General features: G+C 45.5%; 1 protein-coding gene across 6 annotated transcripts in view; it reads left to right on the top strand.

The window, feature by feature from the left end:
* The window catches only part of PKNOX2 (PBX/knotted 1 homeobox 2), a 212,994-nt gene that overhangs the window by 46,586 nt on the left and 145,065 nt on the right, over window positions 1-21,343 (top strand). For 4 of the 6 annotated variants that reach the window (XM_053269103.1, XM_053269105.1, XM_053269104.1 and 1 more), the window contains one exon: window positions 18,398-18,500. The exons of the other annotated variants lie outside the window; for them this stretch is intronic. The gene's annotated coding sequence lies outside the window, so the exon portion shown is untranslated. The remainder of the gene's footprint in view (window positions 1-18,397; window positions 18,501-21,343) is intronic. 6 annotated transcript variants of the gene reach the window in all.

Raw genomic sequence — 21,343 nt, 5'->3', positions numbered from 1 at the left:
GGATGTGTTTGCAATGTCCTGGACAGAACGTTACACTTACCTTTTCTCTCCAATCCCACTACTCCCAAGGATTCTCCTAAAAATCAGGAAAGAAGGGGTCAAGTGCATCTTGGTGGCCCCATAAATCATGATTTCCATGGCTATGGTGGATGGCTTCAGAATTCATGCCCCTCCCACTGCATATGCACCTTCTTTCTCAAGCTGCAGTGCAAATCCTGCATCCAAACATGAGGCCCCTCCATCTGACAGCGTGGAAGATCTTGCCTCCTTTCCCCTAGATTTGCAGGAGGTTCTTTGGGCACCTAGCGAAACCTGCAATGACAAAATCATACTCTCACAAGTGAAAGGGATTCTGTACATTTGCAGATCAACATGAATTTAATGTTCATTCCTTAACATTTTGACAAGTTTGTTTCTACTTATTGCACCTAAAGCACTCAGGTTTAAAATTATCCTCATTGGAAGTTCACCTTGCGGCAATTGTCATGTGCATCCCAAGGTCTGAGAACTCCTGGTTCTGCCATCCCACGATCAAACAATTTCTCAAGGGCCTGTCTCATGTCCTCCCTGACAATCCAGTCGTGGCCTCTGCATGGGACCTTTCTTTGGTCTTGGCCTGTTTGCTGGTCCCCCTGTTTGAACCTCTAGCCACAGTGGATCTTCGCCTGCTAACCTGGAAGGTTACATTCCTGGTAGCTATCACTTCAGTGCACAGAGTAAGTGAACTCTATGTGTTAAGCATGGATGCTCCCTACCTGATTTTCCATGCGGACAAAGTGGTCCTGTGACCAGACATGCAGTTCCTACCGAAGGTGGTCTCTGCATTCCACAGCTCACAGCCAATTAACTTGCCTTCTTCCAAAACCTATCTACACTGCACCTCCCAGATGTATGGTGAACCTTGGCCTTCTACCTTCAGCGATCCGTGGCATGGAGGTAATCTAAGTCCATGTTAGTGTCCTATGTGGGCCAGGGTTGCCAGATCTCTGCACAAACCTTGTCAAGATGGATAGTCTCCACAGTTGAACTCTTTTACAAGTTATCATGTAAGCAGCTGCTGCCTGCTGTCAAGGCGCATTCCACCAGAACCATGGCATCTTTGGTGGCCTTTGAGAGCGAGCGAGCAATAATACCCCTAGAAACTATCTGCCGGGCAGCCACCTGGGTATCGCCACATTCCTTTATCCAGCAGTATGCTATTGATGCTTGGGCATGAAGAGATACTGCTTTTGGCAGAACTGTTCTTCAGTCTGTTTTCAACTAGACCTGGTAAGACAGCTTGCTATGTCCCCATTTTGTTGAAGAGAGAGGCAACGTCGAAGAACGACAGGTTGCTCACCTGTAACTTTGGTTCTTCTAGAAGTCATCTGTCCTTTTAAATGCCCTCCCATCCCATCCTCCTGAAGGCGGGCTCCATGACTGAGAGGATAAGGAGTGGCACATATAGCGGTTAAGGGGGCGAGGTTCCCACTAAAACAGGAGAGCAGAAGCTTGGAAGATACCGATGTGGTCTCCGCGCATACGTGGAGCCTATTTGTGTAAAAGGACAGATGACCATTAGAAGAACCAAAGTTACAGGTAAACTGAGGGTCTCCTGCACACTGTTCAAATGGCTGTTGTGGATATTCCCTGAAGTGAAGTGTGAAGTGAAGGCTGTAATGCTTCCATATGGAGGATTGTGCTGGGAAGACAGACATTCTGGAAGGATTCTAAAGCTGAAACTGAAAGCAAATGAGCCAACTGTTTGAAAAGAGAGGGGGGTAAATGAATGCTCCCATTGAATTTATTTTCCTCAGTTATGAATGTTTGTGTTTAATAAACCCCGTGGATGGTACAATGGTAGTCAGAGAAAGTTTAATAATTTTCTCAATTTTTTTTTAAAGAGCTCTAATAAAAAGCCATCCACTTGAAGTTGGGCATGTGGCAGAGAGACCCCACTGGAGCTGAGTCCTATCCACAGTCTTTTTAGCATGAAAAGGAGAAGGTCATTGAGCCACATGCCAAGACTCAGCAAAATGGGAGACAGTCCTCTAGTCTAACCTCAAACAGCCAGTAATGAAATCTCTGGGTGAAAAGGGACAAAGATCGTGACTGGTGTTTCTGTCAAAGCCTGTTTTCTGCCTCCTGTAGCCTAAATTCCAATGTGTTTCATTTTTATTGCCCTTTAAAATATACCCATAATTGATGCCTCGTGTTCTGTTTGGGTGTCCTCTCTCAATGTAATCAGCAGCCTCCTGTTTTCTCAACACCCACCGGCCACTTTCATCTGCAGATCTTTCAACAATCAACTCCCCCACCACCACCCAAAAAAATCTGAACTAGGGGGCTGACGTCTTTGATGCCACAGTCTTATATTTTTGTTGAAGGACTGTTGGAGTGTTAATTTTCCAATAAGGAGACTGAGCATACACTGGAATTTTATACAGAACATTTGCCACCTAGTAAAAGACACAATTTTGAATGACATTAATCCATATACCTGCTTATATTTTTAATTGTTGGCTCTCATTCTTTGGAAGAAAAGAGGGGGAGGGGGATAGTGTAATCAGGACGCTCTGCAAAGTTTAAATCACTAAGAGAAGCATAATATTGAATCTGTAAGGTATTGTTCTACAGGAATTGGCTTGGAAACACTGGGCGGGGGAGAAAGGGAAGGAAATGTATTTACTGTATTTTTAAGAGCTGCTTTGTACATCCTCTTTTCCTCCCCCTCTAGTAGGATGGATTGAGGCAGTGTAAGGAAATCTGAATAACTAATCAGAGTCCTCATTAACCCCCTGCTGAGATACTCAAACATTCACTTTGCTGTTTATGAAGCAGAAAAAAAAATCCGCATTAAAATTGATGTGTTATTAATCCCACTGTTCTAGACCTTGTGGGCACTGAATTTCCTTTATTTTGCCTGAGGCCAAACAGTATGGGGCCAGCTTCTGCAGGGCACTGTGACTTTGTGTTATTTATTGGCCCAGTGCAGTCAGGCAGATTCACGTGGAGCAGCTCCTTAAGTCTAATCATGGTTGTTTCATAGCATCCATATTTCGGTCCTTTTTGTGCCATTGGCCATGGTTGATTTTTTTTTTTTTAAGGTTGAAACTGAAATCTGCCTGTCTGATAAAAAGAGGTACTCCTTTTATTACTATGCCTTCACGTTAAGATAGGAGCCTCCATGTCTAGAGCCCGTGAAGCAGGTGCCTCAAGATCACAAGGTGACGCAGGTGCCTCAGGTGGTGAGGTATTCGGATTCTAGCAGGCAGCAAGGCCTGCAGTGCTCACCTGCCTTCCTCTGCCACCCCCCACCATCCAAGCAGGTCTTCACTGAGTGGTGACACCACCACTAGCACTCCCCACCATACGATCACCTCCCCTTTGCTATTACTGCCCTTTCCCCCATTTGCTGCTGGCCTGATAATGAAAAGGGGAGGAAGCAGAAGTGAGGAAAGTGTACTGGAGGCACTCTATAGAGAGAGGAGCGTGCACAATCTGCGTGTCACGCATGCACATGAAATCAAGTGGCCTAAGACTCTTGTGAGAGAGATCGGTCCATGGGAGAAGGGCTTTTGTCACATGTTATTAGCTATTCTGCCCAATCCCCCTGTCCCTCCGGACAATTCTTTTCGAAGTTGTGAAGGAGTATCTCCATGGCCTTTCACTCTCATGAGAGAGGAGTGCACTCAGGAGCAGCAGCATCACACAGGAAGAATCGCTCCATTAACTGGAGGCAATGCTGCTCCTGCTGGATGGTTCTTCTCATGAGTAAGCCTAGGGACCGCACACACTAACCCAAAGGGAAGGGTCTGGGTCCCCCTTCCCCAACATCATTGTATAAAAAATAGACCTTAGCCATTGAAGAATCTCTGCTTGGGGTTACCCGTTAAACCCAACCCTGGATATCCCCACCCTGCCCTATGTTTCTGTCCCAGCACTCAAATGGGGTGTTCTGCTTATGTTGCCACCTGGAGTCCTTGTGCTTGTGAACATACATCTTTATTGCTTCATTTCCTTCTGCTGCCTTTGCCTAGACTCTTCCTTTTAGTGAACAGAGGCAAAAGTGGGTGTCCATATTGGGGCAGCTTTTTGCTAGCAGTGTGGCACTGCTCGCCAGAACTCCCATGGCAGTGGGGACCTTTTAACACATTTATATCCCACTCTTCCTCCAAGGAGCCCAGAGCGGTGTAATAGCAATAGCAATAGCACTTACATTTATATACCGCTCTATAGCCGGAGCTCTCTAAGCGGTTTACAATGATTTTAGCATATTGCCCCCAACTTCTGGGTACTCATTTTACCGACCTCGGAAGGATGGAAGGCTGAGTCAACCTTGAGCCCCTGGTCAGGATCGAACTTGTAACCTTCTGGTTACAGGGCGGCAGTTTTACCACTGCGCCACCAGGGGCTCTACTACATACTTGCGTTTCTCCTCACAACAACCCTGTGAAGTAGGTTAGGCTGAGAGAGAAGTGACTGGCCCAGAGTCACCCAGCAAGTATCATGGCTGAATGGGGATTTGAACTCAGGCCTCCCCGGTCCTAGTCCAGCACTCTAACCACAACACCACACTGGCTCCCTGCTGACATCCTGGGTGACACATTTTGCCACCCTGCTGACACCCTCAAAATCTGCCTTTCCGGGTTACTGCCTTACCTCACGTCATGGAAGACCCAGCCCTGGTCCCTTCTCTTATGCTGATATGTCAACACTCTTTCCTCCCTCCCCCAAAGAGATTTTGAGTGGTTGGCTGGTTTCTGCTAATATGTTCTATTTTGGTTTTGTCCTCTTAATTTTTTTTATTGGCTTTATGATTTTTATTTAGTTATGTCGTATACCACTTTAAAAAATGGTGCAGAAATAAAATAGATAGATCTCTGCAGTTCAAAATTTCACGTCATGCAAACATTATACTGCTAGATGATGTAAAAAGTGATGGATAACAATGAGAAAAGTAAAGCACGTACTCCAGGATGGTAGTCGAGTAGTAGTTCTAGGACCCAGAGCTTGATCAACCATACCCATTCCTTTCCCCTCTGCTAAAGATGTGTCTGCAGGCTCCACTGCTACGCCCCACAGAGTCCTCCCCAATGAATACAATACTCTTCTGCAATAGTGCTGTCAAATTCGCAGTGCTGAGGATTTTCTCCCACTGTGTGTCAGTTTCTAGATGTCATGCAATGTGACTCTAGGCAACAAAATATTTTTGTACAAGCAAGGAAACTGTATAGGTGTGTGTGTTGTAGTGGCACATGTTACACGTGAATGACACTCACATACAATGGTTCAGTTCTGAATTTTCTTTTTAAACTCCCCCTCCCAGAGTCTTCATCATTTCACATTCCATCTTAAAACACACACACAGACACAAGGTGGTTTTTGCCAGGGTTCCTTTGTTCTGCACCTCAGTTTACACAAGCTTGATTCCCGCCCCCCACTTCCACTCATTGCTACTTTCTGACTTTTCTTAGAGATAAGCCAATATGGTGTTTGCGAAGTGTCTGTATGCACATGTGTTGTGTGATTCTCACAAGTGATCAATATGCAAACCTAGAGAGTTAGCAAGAGTTTGGGCTAAATCTAATTTATTAGCGGCTTCAGTCTCCCCCTCCACCCCTGGTTTGCAGGCTCGCTTACCTCCCATGGTGTTCTAGTACCGTCAAGCCTGGCTGTTAATTAGGCGTTTGGGGAGACACAGCTTGATATCTGCACCACTGACCATTCTGTAGCCTGCGGGCCGGTTGGCTGTAGGGGGAGCAGGTGAATCGTAAATCTCTTCAGACGGCAAGACTTTTTACCTTGGACTAAAGTTGGGAGCTCAAGTCTCTAAGATCTCTTTCAGACAAAAGCCAGTTCTTCAAGGGTGAGCTCCCCTGGAAGAAATAAGGACCAGCTCCCACCTACTCAGATGATCCGCCCCCTGCTAGTTTGGTGATTATTCAGCCCACACTGTTTTGCTTTGTTTTGTTAGAGATGCAGCATGACTGCTGTGGCCTTCCAGAGTGAAATGGGATATAGCCTGGGAAACTGATTTTGGTGAGGAGGAGAGATCTGTTGGGGTGTGGGTGTATGAGTGGGTGGGCAGGCAATTTAGCAATTGTGAGCTTCCCTTGATGGCTGCTAAATTCACTATTTCACATAACTGGAAAATGGATCCTTTTGTTGTTAAAAAATAATGGCTACATAAAATTTGGCACACTGGAGTCATGGGAGAGAAAAAAGAACTAATCAGATAATGGCGGGGAGAAATTAAGCAGTTCCCGAAGATATTTTTGTTTTGCATCTTTCCTGAATTTTACTGAGCCACCAAATAGGGTATATCATGTTTTAAGAATGTATGTTATGTTTAATTATTAGATCAACTGTTTCTCTGGAATCTTCCCATCCTTCTTTTTTGCCCTGTCTAGATTGCTTGAGGTCAAGGGGGTATTGGTTGAGGCATATTTCATATTTGTAATTTTCTTTTCTTTTCTATAATTAATAAAAATGACTTGATTATCAAGCCAGAGGTTGCCAGTTCAAATCCCCGCTGGTATGTTTCCCAGACTATGGGAAACATCTATATTGGGCAGCAGCAATATAGGAAGTTGCTGAAAGGCATCATCTCACACTGTGCGGGAATTGGCAATGGTAAACCCCTCTTGTATTCTACCAAAGACAACCACAGGGCTCTGTGGTCGCCAGGAGTCAAAACCAACTTGATGGGACACTTTACTTTAACTTTACCAATACAGTGTACAGACTTAAATAGGGTAATTACAGCAATACACAAAATATCTCCTGTATTAGAAACTGAGCATATGAAATTACATAACATAAAATAAATCAAGACAGAAAACAAAATTGCACTCCCTGAACATGCCATGGCACTTTTGAGGTTTAAATTGCTACTTCGAAGACACAACATTTGGCAGGAAAAGGGTAAGGAAATGAAGAATTAAATACCCGCCAACTTTACATGCAGCATATGTAAAGTTAAACACCAGTCTGCACACTAACGCATATGACGTCATGCACTTTCTAGGAGACTGAGTGAGAGTGTGTTTGTTATTGGTGTCGTGAGTAGAACAGCTCTTCATCCTGAAAAGAACACAGTCGCCCTTTGTAACCTGAACAAATACACTGACACCAGAGAAACACAGTTGTCTATTTGAGCAGGGACGGATTAAGGTTTTTGCCACACGTAGGCAAAAAGGCTCTTGCCCTCCTTTTACCTTAAACAAAAAAGGTAAAAGAAGAGAACTTTCTCCTCGCCCACTCCACCGTTGCTGCAGTCACCACTGCCCACAGAGAGGGGCAGTAAAATTTGCTGCTCCTCAAATTTTGCCGCCATTGGCAAATGCATACTCTGCCTCTCTGTTAATCCACCACAGTATTTGAGGATAGGAGCTGTTTAAAGCCTTGTTTGCATCTTGAGCTCTCCTAGAAACTTGACCCTACAGAGCAAGTCCTTCCAAGAAGTTGGGGAGCAACTTCCCGCCTAATCCCAAATTCCAACACCCATGGGCTTTAGGAAGGATGAAAACAATATTTATAGACTGCTTTTCAACATACGGTTCCCAAAGCAGGTTTCATAGAAGTAAATACAGTAAATAAAATGGCTGGATTGGCTCCCTGTCCCCAAAGGACTCACAGTCTAAAAAAGAAACACAAGATAGACACCAGCAACAGCCATTGGAGGGATGTTGTGCTGGGGACGGATAGGGCCAGTTGCTCTCCCCCTGCTCAATAAGGAGAATTGCCACTTTTAAAAGGTACCTCTTTGCTCAGTTAGCAGGGTGGCTAACAACACACTTAGAGTGTTCCAGAACGGAATAATCAGTGTGGTGCAGCGTGGGACTTGGACTGGGGAGACCCAGGTTCAAATCCCCACTCAGCCATGAAACCCACTGGGTAACCTTAGGCCGGTTGCTTTCCCTCAACCTGACCTACTTTAAAGGGTTCATTGTGAGGGTAAAGTCATAGAGAACTATACACACTGGCTGACATCCAGACTGATGCTGCACAAGTGCAAACAGGTTGTGCAAACCAAGCTAGCTAGTGAAGGATCCTTTCACTAGTGCAAGAACATTGTGCTAGCAAGTTCCCTAAACTGGGAGCTTGTGTTCTCGGCTAGCATTGCATTGGTGCAACAGTGTGCACTTGCACAACGTGGTGAGCCTCCTGCCGCAAAACCTGTCTGTCAGTCCATACATATTGCGGGGAATGATGCAAGGCTGTCCGCTGTCTTTGTTGAGCAAGCTTGATGCATGTGCGAGGGGACCAAGAGATGGAGCAGCTTTGAGTGTCTGCTCAGCCACGTGACCTTCCTGCGTGGCAGCTTCTTTGTTCCTTGCATTCATGCAGCATAAGTATGGATGTCAGCTGCTGCCCTGAGTTCGTTGGAAGAAGGGCAGAATGAAGATGCAATGAAATAAAATGAATAGTTCAAAAATTCATACAATCATTTCAGGCGGCAGCCTCATTTGCATTGTTCACTAGTATACAATGGGAAGAGACCTGGTCTTGTGGTAGCGAGCATGGATTGTCCCCTTTGCTAAGGAGGGTCTGCCCTGGTTTGCATTTGAATGGGAGATTCACTATAAGATATTCCCCTTAGGGGATGGGGCCGCTTTGGAAAGAGCGCCCGCCTGCTTGCAAGCAGAAGGCTCCAAGTTCCCTCCCTGACACCTCCAGTCATGGCTGGGAGAGATTCTTGCCTTCAACCTTGGAGAAGCTGCTGCAGTCTGTGTAGACAATACTGAGCTACATGGACCAATGGTCTGATCCAGTATAAGGCAGCTAGCTTCCAAAGGGCCATAGGAATGCATGGAATTTCTAAATAGCCCTTGGCCATTTGGAAATTCAATGCATTCCATGGCCATTTGGAAGGAACCAAAGCTTTTCAGTGGGCATTCCCTGTCATTCATTTTTATTACATTCCCTAGAACATCTGTTTTGCATGCAGAAGGTCCCAGTTTCCCTCCCTGGCATCTGCAAGTTAGCGCTGTGAGAGACTCCTTGCCTGTAACCTTGGAGAAGCTGCTGTCAGTCTGTGTAGACCAGTGATTCTCAAACTTGGGTCCTCAGGTGTTATTGGACTTCAGCTCCCGTAATCCCCAACCAAAGGCCACTGAGGCTGGGGATTATGGGAGTTGAAGTCCAATAACACCTGAGGACCCAAGTTTGAGAATCCCTGGTGTAGACAATGGCTGTATTCACATGTAACGCGGAGCCGCAGGTTCATTGGACCCACGGTTCTGCACCCACCCCCGCTCTCCCATCAAAATTTGGACATTCAGGAGAGCCAGAATGTAGCCAGAGAGACTGCAGAGAGGCGGGGGATCTGGCTGTGCAGGCTTTACTGAAGGACAACCTGCACAGCCAGTCATGCCAGGGTTGAGGGAGGAACTTCCTCCATCAGCTCCAGTTCCAGGGCTAGCAGCCCATGGTTCCGAATTTGGATGTACCTCAGGCTAGCTGGAACCTCGGGTTGCGGCAATGAAACTCACTACAACCCAAGTGTTCTGATTAGAGTTCCACCGCCCCGCCAGAGTTTGGTTCCCTGCATTCGGACAGGCCAATTCAACTGCGGTTCCACATTGCGGTCCAATACTGAGCTAGATGGACCAGTCGTCTGACTCTGTATAAGGCAGCTTCCTGTGTTCCTATTCACTTGGTGTGCAGCTTGGTATTCCTCTGTTTCCTCTGTCAAATGTCAGAGGAGATGGCCTCGCTGTAGCGTTTGCGGCTTCCTGAGACAATTGAGGGCTGCCAAAGCCATGCTATAAATCCAGCCAGCTTGACAACAGGCTGCAGTTTCCTCATTCTCTCTCTCCTCTTAGTTTTGCTTTCTTTCTTCCCTGTCATATAAATTGTTGCACTTGCACTTCAAGGTATGGCTTATTGGCAGAGAAAATTAGATTAGAAGGGATATTTCAACCTGAAAGCTTTCTTTGGGCAGTCGCAAGGAAAATGAAAACAAGGTGAGGCATTAATTATGGGTAGAAAATCTGCTTATTTCCCTAGGCTCAAGAATGTCAGGTGCTGCGGAGTCACCTCAGATGCTCCGTTCTCTTCCCAGAATATATTTCATTAATCCCCGGTTGCTTTAACTGCATGCAGCTGCAGTGTGCGTCCAGAATGCCCTTGCAACACAGGGAAGTACAGCGTATTTCTTTAATACATGGCCGCATGACCCTTTAACAGTAAGGGGTGTTCATATCCATCCATCTTAAAAGACAGAGACTAGGGGACAGCAAGAGAAGAAATCACCCACAGAAAATCCAGAGAAAGCCATAAAGTAGATCCTAGCAACCAGCTTTTAGGAATAAAATTTTGGGGCAACCCAATTTGTTTGTCTGCAGCCACAGAAAAACATAGAGTAAGGCTGGGTTCACACATACTTGCCAAGTTGGTAACTGACTCTTTCTGTGACTGTCTGAACCCATGCCAAGGGAGGGACCTGAGGTTCGCTCAGGGTCTCAAACTAAGATGCATAATCAAGGTTCAAAGTTGGTTTGCTAAACTAAGAGCTGCTCTCAATGAGGTGCACGTTATGTCTGAACCCATATTCTTCATGAACCTCTGGTTTGTTCCAAGTAAGCCCGCCCCCTTTGCCATCAAGACCAGTGGTTATGAGTTGGCAGACACAGGGCAGGCTGTGACAGCATCCAGGGCTTCTCTGGGAGGCCCAGCCAGGGGGCATGACTCTGGCTCAACTTGTCTACTTCCAACAAGCCAAGATGTGTGATCATCTGCAGCACCAACTTCAGGTTTCCTCCATATCTCAGGCTGAGAGAACCTCCAGTTCTGTGTGTAGGAAGCCACCCAAAGTATAAATCAGCCTTTGTCCCCTTCTTAGTTTTTTTCGGTCCCTAGCTTCATATTAGCCATCACCTTTGTGCTGATGTTGCAACTCTTAATTTTTGCAACTCTTTTGGTATCACAGAAACAATTCTCTTGAGGTATTTTTTAAATAACATTAACAGCCCTGTGCTCATCACTCAGGGATATGGAAGAATTGTCTAAGAAATTGGGAGGAACTCTGAAATTCTCATCTAATTTAATTTTCATATTGGAAAAACTGTAACATTCAGTAAGCTGTGATTTGCATTAACCATAGTTTAGAACGCAATCTATGGTCTGAGACCCCAAATATACAGGCAAACCATACTAGTTTAGCCTATCCTCCAGACTGGGTACATCTCCATTATTGCAGGTTTTTGTAGTTGCTGGATTTGTGACCACAGGAGAACCTCGATATTCACGAGGGTTCCGTTCCCCACTGCAACCATGGATATGGAAACAGTGAATATTGAGTCATTAGAGCTGTGGAATGGGGGGTGGGGGGTTAGGTTCCCAGTCATTGGGGAAATCATCCAAAACCAGCCAGATTTCAGGGGAAAATGTGGGGGGGGGCGGGTGTCTACCATGCTTCATCAGTCCCCTTTAGTTGAGCTGTGCCTCCGAATGGCTGGAAATCGACCAAATATTGTGGGTTTTTGTTTTTTTTTAAATGGAGCCATTTTCAGGCTCCCAAACACAAAATGGCAGCCAGAAATTATATCTGAGGTCATTTCCATCCATCCCTGACCCACAGATGCATGGAATTAACCCCTTATTTTCAAATCCTCCCCCCCCCCGCGTAAACCGAGGTTGGGTGTTAATTACCTGACCACAGATACATGGATACGCAGATGTAGAGTCTACAGAGAGAGGTTCTCCCGTATTAAAAGGCAGAAAGGGCAGAACTGAGAAATAGGACTGGGCTGCAAAAAAAGTTGAAATGCTGGACTAAACAGCATTTCAAGACACAGAAGTGCCTAGTTTTAACCACAGGGGCTGCAAACCTTAGGCATTCAGTTCAATTAAGCCAAAGAAGCCTTGATATCAGCTTTAAAAAAAAAACCGTTCGTTGTGTCAGCTTTGTGAAATAGGCTCCTTTTGTGCTCCGGAAAGGACCTCTGCTGGAGCAAATTAGTCTGGAACTTTTCAGCATCTTGTCAAAAGGATGTTTGGCACTGCTGGTACTGTGAATGAAAATTGTGCCTTTCTAGACTGCCAGAGTTAGCAAGCTGGTGCCTTTTGAGATCAGGGCTGAAAAACACCAGCTGATTGGGAGATTCAGACTTGGAGATCATTCTCATCTTCTGAATTGCATTCGCTGGGCAAACAAAGTGGGGAGGCAGGATCAAGCTTGCTGCCCCATCCCATCCTCTGTGAGGACAGTGGAAGGTATTAATGGGGCTCTGTGGATTAGAACTGAACGTGAATAGGTTCTTCCCTGCAACTGAGAACCTTGCATGATTTGTCATTCCATTTGCATGCAGAGAGTGTGTGCACATCAAGTTGTTTTTGCATAGCACCCCATTCTAAGGGTGTGCATCCATCGGATTCAGTAGGGAGGGGAGTCAGAAAGTGAGTGCAACCTGAAAACCACTGTGGGCAGGGAAACACAGCCCTGTACTCCCCGAAGGCCTTCGGGGCAGGCTCCTGTTTGCTCTCCCCCAAGTATTTTTGGGGCTGCAGAAATTCAGATGTGCCCGGATCATTTTGGCGCCTTGTTAAAGAGGTACCGAAATTCAGGCGGCCTCGTCCAAAATGTTTCGGCGGGGGGCAGGTGGTAGTTTGAAAAATGAGGCACACAGGGCCTTACCTGCTCTTCCACCACGGCGGCAGGAGGAGTGGCAGGAGGTTGTGGCGCTCTCCTTCCGTGGTGTTGCAGACCACACAAATGGCCGCCGCTGCAACACAGGTGTGTGTCGCCTTTGGGGAAGGACAGCGCCATGACCAGAACAGAGGTGGGGTGGCAGAGGAGCAGGTAAGGACCTACATGCCTCATTCTTACAGCTACTGCCCTCCATCACACCTGCCTGCCCCGCCCCCCCCCCCCCCCCAGCAGCTGCCTGAAACAATTTGGGCACATCCCCAGCTGCAACCTCTTTCTTGACTCCCTTCTGAAATCAATAACATTAGTCGTGTTCACATGTTATTTATTACTTATTTATGTATTACATTTTTATACCGCCCCACCCAAAGGCTCTGGGCGGTGCACAAGTAAAATACAAAAAGAAACACCATTTTAAATAAACAGTTTAAAACAATATGAAAACCAATTTAAAACAGTTCAGAGTGTTCTACATGTTATGTTCAGTGAACATATCTTTGTACGTTATACACCTGTACAGTAGTCACATATTATTTCAGCACACATACACTACCACTGCACTTCCTAGCTGGTACCCTGCGGTTGAGGCAGCCTGAACCCATTAATTTAAAATTAATGTATGTACACTCACATAAAACCATGCGCATGTGTGCAAATACCTGTATGCACATACAATATGATGTCTGGATAGAGCCTGAACCTTGCCAGCCTCCATGATTCCCAACTCTAAATTACAGTTTGGGGGTGGAGTGGACCACGTGTGGCGGGAGGGGGGAATTTAAAGAGCCAAATCTGGATTGGCTCAGAAATAAGATGAACAGTTTTCCAATTTCAGGGGGAAAATAATTGGGCTGATTTCTGTGCCAAGCCATGGGAGGATCACTCGTCATTATACCTTAAGGTGCAGCCATAGCACTCCCAAGCCAAAGCTGGGGGTGGGCAGGGGCAGATTAACCTTTGTGCTGCCCATAGGCAAAAAGGCTTTTGCCACCCTTAAGGAAAAAAAAAAAAGCTTGGGGGGGGGGCAAGGGGAAAGTTCCCCTTTTACTTTGATTTGAAAAAAAAGCCGCAGCGGCAGTAACTGCGGGGAGGGGGTGACCAGGCGAGGGGAAAGTTCTCCCTTTTGCCCCTAAAGATTGCTGATGGTGGGGTGAGGCATGGCGGTGGTGGCTGGCCGCAGCTGCAGGGAAGGTGAGGAGGGGAGAGCCACAGTGCCCCCTTTTTAACCTCTACGCCTGCTGTGTGGGCAGCAGTGGCGAGCTCCAGCTCCTTCCTCCTCCCCTCCTGATAGCTGACTGAACAGCCGGGCTCTGCTCTCTGCAGACTGCAGCCCGCTTCACTGCAGTGGCCATGGCAATGGCTTTCCCCCAAAATTAAAGTAAATGGGGGGAATTTCCCCTCGCCCCCACACCCCAGAGCTAATGCCGCCGCTGCCACTCCTCAAATTTTGCCACCATAGGCAGATGCCTCCTCTACCTCTGCGTTAATCCGCACGGGGGCGGGAGAGGAGGGAGCTTGAATGTTTGCTAATTACTTTTATTTTTGTATTAGCACACTTGCAGTGCATCATTGAAATGGGAATTAAAACATTAGGGAAAAGTTAGACACCGGCTAATGATGGGGGAAAGGATTGCAGTGCAGACCATGTAATAGTGAAGATGCAAGCAAGCAAGCAGTGTTCAAAATCCCACCTTCCAGCTGTCTGGTAGAGAAGGCAAAAGTGGGGAGCAGAATTCAGTCTCCCCTCCCTCTCCTAAACCGCAGTTCTTCAGAGTATTCAGTTTTAAAGAACCCATAATGCATGAGAAGCAATGCTGGAAGTGCAACCAAAAATTCAGGCATCTAGCAAGGTGAGTTTTCAGCAGCGACATCACCAACCGCTTAATGGGCGACTCCTCTCACCAAGTGCATCAATAGCATGCTGCCAGTCCATATGTGACAGGCTGTCACCGCAATTGCATTGAAAGTCAGACTGAACATGTCAAGTCTCTCAAAAATGACTTGTAGGTGGGAAACAGGGAAAGCCCTGGAATGCAGTGGTTCGGCAGCAAAGCTCTCTGGATTCTCTGAAATAAATGAGTGACCGAATTATGTGAAACCATGAGACTGTGGCTCGTTTTTCTAAGAAAACCCAAAATAAAACAAAATCAAAATTCCCGCTGGGTGGATGCAAAGGTCAAAAACCAAGGCATGCCTGATATAGTTCTTTGCATCTTGATTATCATCTATTTCTGACCTTTAACAAGCTGGAGGAAGAAATGCATGCAGAAAAACAGGAACAAAATCTGAGGGGAAAATATTATCTCCTAAGACACAGGAAATAGTATCTCCCTAAGACTCCCTAAGTCAATTTCTTCTCATACTTGGGTCCCCAGCTGTTGCTGGACTACAACTCCCATCATCCCCAGCCACAATGGAGGCCATTCTGGAGACCATTGTGGCTGGAGATGATGGGAGTTGTAGTCCAACAACATCTGGGGACCCATATGGTGAAAATGTTTAACCATTGTAGAATGCTTTAATCTAAGATAGGTCACCAGGGATTAAATACGAAGCAATCCCCCAATGCAGTATTGTGAATTGTGTGGTGTCCAAAATTCCATATCTCTTTTTCCATACCTCTTCCCACTTCTGTGACTTGTGATAGAAATAGCACTAAGATGGAAAATCCCCAATACTTTATCAGAAATGATTATAGAAAATGAGCTGAAAGTAGCTGAAATTGGTGAATTAAAACAGTGGGAATTCATTATGACAGAGCTGCAGGTAATAACACTGAAACAAGAGGGGAATTGTTAGTTAATTACAGGAATAGATTTAATGGGTTCCAGCATACCTATGAATCTCTTAGCAATCCCCTAAGAAATGGATTTATAATGTATGGACCTTACAAGGACCCGAGAGGAGCCTCCTTTTTTTTCATGTGTATTTTGAAAGCAGATTACGTTTGCTTCTAATAGTTTAATAATTAATGTTCGCTGTAATGGTGGTAGTTGCATGACACAATTGATCAAACTCTAGATTACTTTCTAAAAACACTTTTGTAAATGGTCATTTACCTGCTCCAGTGTTATAGAATTATATAATTTCACTATAGCAAGGATTCTCAACCTTGGGTCCCCAGATGCTGTTGGAATACAACTCCCATCATCCCAGCCACAATGGCCTTTTGAAGCTGGGGATGATGGGGGTTGTAGCAATAACATGATCTGGGGTCCCAAGACTGAGAACCCTTGGGTATAGCTCAATCCAAGTCATCTTCCAAAACCACTGAAAGTTGTTTCTGTTTAGAAAAGGCTGAATTAAATTGTCTGGGGCTAATTATAATCTGTATTTCAGAACAGAAAAGAGAGTGGGGGACGTGTGAATTCTGGAGGCTGCGGAAATTACGCATCTCAGACCAATTGGCATATTGCTTATTTTGCACCATCATCATCACCCCCACCACTGATTTTATTGCATTACTTACAGACCGTAGCAGAAAAACAATACAATAATTAAAATTCGCCCAAAAGTGCCAGGGTAAAGAGGGAAAGAGCACAGAAATTGTCTTTTAAAAATTAATGGTAATGCAAAATTTCATCCGATAAGAAACATCCAAAGCCATCCGATGTAGTGTTATGGCAATACCATCTCATCACCACCTCGAACCAGCTTATGCCTAAACTTTAAGGCTGCAGATGCTGTTCCAAAACAAATGAACACCACTGGTAACACTGTGTAATTGCTCTGGGGAAAGCTTGCAAAAGGATCATTGGTATGGCAATACAATTCCTGCCTCTGTCACTTTATTTATTTTGTCTTATTACAAGTTGGGTATGATCAAAGGCACCGGCCAAATATTCAAGTCTTTGCAAGTTGGGTGCAAACATTTGGATCCGACTTCCAGTTATCCAAAACAATAAAGCAGGGACTTTTAAAAACCACAGCTGGCTTGAAGCTAACCTCCTTTGGATGCTTTTGAAAGCATAGATTCAAACCTCAAGGCTTTTGTTTTGCATTTATTTTATTTGGCATAACTATTTAGTATTTCAGATCTGTTATTTTTGCAATTGTTGAAGTTGTGTGTTTCATAAACTCCAGCATTTAACAGATGAAAACAGTGACTTGTAGGGAACACCCATATTCTGAGACCAATGATTCTTTTCTGAAGTCGCTCTCCACTACTACAGTTACTATCTGTGATTCCTCACTCTCCCTGCTCTGTTCTTTTACTCTGCAATAGCCTGTCATAAGAACATAAGAACAGCCCTGCTAGATCAGGCCCATGGCCTATCTAGTCCAGCATCCTTTTTCACACAGTGGCCCACCAGGTGTCTCGGAGAAGCCCACAGGCAAGAGATGAGGACATGCCCTCTCTCCTGGGACTTTTACACACGGCAGGCTTTACTGCAGATGTGAAGTTGTCCCAAAAAACCAATGCAAATAGTGGATTTTTTAACCCTGGATATAAATCGGGCTACACTCTAACATGCAGTGAAAAAAACCAAATTGTGTGTGAACTGCTCCCTGAGAATGTGCAGGGACTTTGAGGTAAATCTAGCCGCTATGTGAGATGCGAGTTAAAGGGCTTTTAAAGCTCCGAGTGAACACTTCCTGCTGTTGCTCCCCTGCAACTGGTGTGTTCAGAGGCATTTTGCCTCTGAGGCTGGAGGTGGCCTATAGCTACCAAACTAGTGGCCACTGATAGGCCTGTCCTCCCTGAATTTGTCTAAGCCCCTTTTAAAGCCGTCCAATCTAGTTATTTGTCGCCAGAAGGTTCACAATCGACTTTAATTTCTGAGAGAAATTCAAGAGAACACCAGCAGCAGTTACTGGAGAGATGCTAGAAAAACAAAACTGCCCTGCACCCTGTTTTCAACAGCTCAAAATGATCCTCACCAGCTTGTGCTTGGTGGCCTTTTAATGCTCAGGCGCATGCATGCATTTATATCTAGGCTGCACAACATTGCCCCCCCCCGCAGATGTTAAGACTACAACTCCCATAATTCCTGACTATTGGCCACTGTGGCTGAGGGTGGTGGCAAATGTAGTCCAAAAACAGCTGGAGGGCCTCATGTGTGGAGCCCTGATTTATATGCATGTGTCTGAAAGAGAGGAGGCATCCCCCCAGGAGTTTCCCTTTCATGAAGCATGGCGAGGTGATCATCCCAGACATGGATGTGAAGAGCGACACAGTGGAGCACTGAGTTCTGCGCTCCCATGGGCACACCCACCTGCAGATGTGCATGTGTGTGTCTGTGTGTCATATTGACCTTCGCCACATGCAGCAAAATGTCTTGGACCACCCCTGCATCCACCCTCCGCTCATAGACTTGACTTCTAGGGGTCCTGGGGAATAAGCTGAAAATGACAACTTGCACAAACAACATGTAAACAAAGCATTGATTCTCTAAAAGCAAAAGGGGGGGGGGATGATCAAGTAGCAGAAATTGAGTTTGTCCCTAGTAAACAGGCACAGTTAGATTGAGCACCAGGAGTGCATTTGAGCAAGGTTATATGCCTTAAGCCTTTTTGCTTACGGTCAGTTTTTGTTTAATCTCCGAAAAACAAATGGGTAAACAAACAACGCCTTTCTATTTCCATTGTTAGACTGAATCAGGAAGGATCTCTGGGCTCTGGCCAATGGCACTTCTAAAGATCTGCGTGGAAATAACCAGACTTTGGCTTCTGTTGCCTTCGCAGATTGTTTTTGGAAAGAATTTCTGCTGCAGGGAGACATCCCCTCCTCTCCAGCTGATGGTTTTATCTGTCTCCTTTCAGGTGGCTCTGCTCTGGCTGGAAGAAGCAGCTTTTGTGTTGCCAGCAGAGAAAGGGCAGAGGGGAGAGTTTCAAAAGGCAAGCGGCTCCCGGAGCTCAATTCATAGTAAGTGCAGCATTTCCGTCACTTCTCATGCAAACAGCAGAGCAGATGGATTTCCATAAGTCCAACAAACAAGCAGAAAGCTACTTTGCACATGGAACTGATGAGGAATGAACTTCCTCCCCTATTACAACATCAAAATATTTTAAATGCAACTGCACAGTGAAGTAACCAGAAGCCTGAATTTGCAATATGTGGAGACAGCAAGGTGGCTTAAGTCTGCATCTGTTTGTTTGTCTGTCTACACAGAGAAAAAAGGGGCTCTTTGTTGTCTTTGGTTTTTGTTTTGTTTTGAACATGAGAGGAATGCTGGTTTAGGAAAAACAAAATAAAAGAGACCCATTAGAGTGGTAAATACTCAGATGTAAAGCAGTCTCCTTCTCTACTGAAAGAAGCAATTTGAAGATACTTTAAGGGTATTATGGCTCCAGGAAGAATCTTTTCCTGTGGCTTTTAACAATTTAACTGATTAGTTTTTAAAAAGCCTGATGCTTTAAAAAGAAGAAGAAAGCATTCCGTCTAAAAGGCCACTTGTACACAGAACACAAATTACTATGTCCAATAGATGTGTGGGATCCCACCCCCATTCCCCCAACCTCTGGATGTCTCATTTCCCTCCCTCTCTGCTCTCTAGACTTTAAGCTTTCCCTCCCCATCTCTTCCTTGGACATTAAGTTTTTTAACTCCCTGCCTCCTCCATTTGGCCCTTTACTTTCTCCATTTATCTTTCCCTCCCAATCACATATACCTCCTCCCTCTTCCTCCTCCTCCACCACCACCTTCTTTTCTCTCTCTCTCTCTCTTTCTTCTCCTCACTCCAGACTGGGTCTTTTGGAAATGCACCTTAAGACCCTTCTTCAAAATTCTTGTAGACAATCTCATAGTTTTGGCTCATGTCCTGATTAATATACTGTCAAATCCAGAAAGAGCAATACTAGAGAAGATTATTCCTAGATTAACGTTAAAGTTTACATTTGGATTTAAATTATCCTTCTCTTGCTATTGCCAAATTAGAGTGAATTTTTGGTACCATTAACTTGTGAGCAGCAGCTCTGACCTCTGGGGTTCTCTGTGTTTGTTTGTGTTATCTTTAGTGCAGACAGTTATGTATGTGACAAGCAGGCAGAGAAGCACCAGTTCAAATGGTGGATGTGCCAGATTGTGTCTTGAGTTTGGGCACTGGAGTTGGAGGCGCAGTTCAAAGTTCTGGTTGCCCATTTTGCTTAATAGATTGGCCAAGAATTCGGTCTCTCTTTAGTCTCAGTCTCACTATCTCGGTGAGAAATTACCTCCCCCAAACTCCTGGAATAGATTGATCACTGGATCAGGCTCAAGGCCCATCTAGTCCTGCATCCTGTTTCACACAGTGGCCCCCCAGATGCCCACAGGAAAGGAGTGAGTGCTTGCCCCCTCTTCTGCCACTGTTCCCCAAGTATTGCGATGCCCAAACCTTATTGCGTAAAACATATTTGATTTTGATTTTTATATTTCCTGAAAAAATATGGCCCCTTTCTCCAAGGGCCAAGTGTGCTCCTTTCATACTTTCCCCAGCCAGTGTGGTGTAATGAGCTACAAAGATAGCTTGTCCTCCTCCTCCCGTGCTTCCAGACAATCACTTCCACCCAGGTTTCTCTCTTGCCTTGTTTCCACACAATCAAAAATTGGGAGTACACACAGCTCCCAAATCTGGGTAGATTTTGATTGTGCGAATGATGTCAGTGTGTCTGGCGAGAAGTGAGGGAGACCTGTATTCAAATCTTCATCCAGAAATGAAACTCACTGGGTGACCTTGGGTCTCTCACTGTCCCCGTCTAACAAACCTGGCAGGCTTGTGTACTGCTAAGGTGGGGAGATGCAATATGTGCCCTGAGCTCCATAGAGGAAGGACAGTAGGAAAATGTAATAAGAACAGCAGGGACATGTCCCTGGACCCCTGAGGAAGAGGGCCCACCAGCCGGGTGACACTTGCTCTTCACTCTCCCCCTCCCCAACTCACTGGCATGCTGCTGGCTCCTGACTGGAGGAGTCAGTTTCAAGTGAGACAAGTCCTCTCCAGGAGGGGAGCGGGGAAGAGTACCAGGCAGCATCTCTTCCTCCTCCTCTTTCTCCTGGTTGGCTGCCTCATGGTAATGTTGATGTTTTGTAAATATACAAGGTGACTGTAGTAGGTATACATGTTTTTAAAGTGTTTCTGAGTTGGGGGAATGCACACAGTGCAAGTGTGTATGTGAAATGTGTCTGCTTGCATGGGGAGTGTGTGATGTTATTTGCACAGGAGCTAGAGAAAGGGTATGCTGAGCCTGTTTTTGTTTTTCATTATGTCCTTGCAGTTCCTCTGCAACAACAAAAAAAACAGTGGTGGGGAGACGAGGAGAAGAAGGCAGGGGCCTTTCTTGTCCCGGGGCCCACTGCAACCTTCTTATGCCCTTGAATAATAGAAAAACCTATGAAATGATTATTGCATGCAATCCAGTATGCTCTTGATAAAAACCTGGTGGCTCATCATCCCAGCCCAAGTGGCAGCTGAGTTGCCCTTGAGAACACAGCACCATCCAGCAAGAGAAAGATGAGTCTTAGCCTGTCTGACAACAATCCCATTTATTTCAGTGTCCACATGGCATGAATTTCAGTGGCCTTCCAGATTATGCTACTGTAACTTGATTTAGAATCACAGTCTGCTGGATAGTTTGTGCTTAAGTTGTGGTGTCCATTTCAAAAACTCTGTAGACTGCTCCCCGAGATGTCTGTCCCAAGGATGGAGACAGCTTCCAAACCATGCCTTGCTTACTTGTCTTGCTGCTTTTTAGACTCTGCTGCAGGGATCTTAGTTTATGGGGTTGCAATCC

The sequence above is a fragment of the Hemicordylus capensis genome, chromosome 8 (assembly GCF_027244095.1).
Source record: "Hemicordylus capensis ecotype Gifberg chromosome 8, rHemCap1.1.pri, whole genome shotgun sequence".
NCBI classification, from domain to species: Eukaryota; Metazoa; Chordata; class Lepidosauria; order Squamata; family Cordylidae; genus Hemicordylus; species Hemicordylus capensis.
The sequence above is the reverse complement of the archived record's forward strand: the minus strand, read 5'-3'. Positions and strand labels throughout refer to the sequence as shown.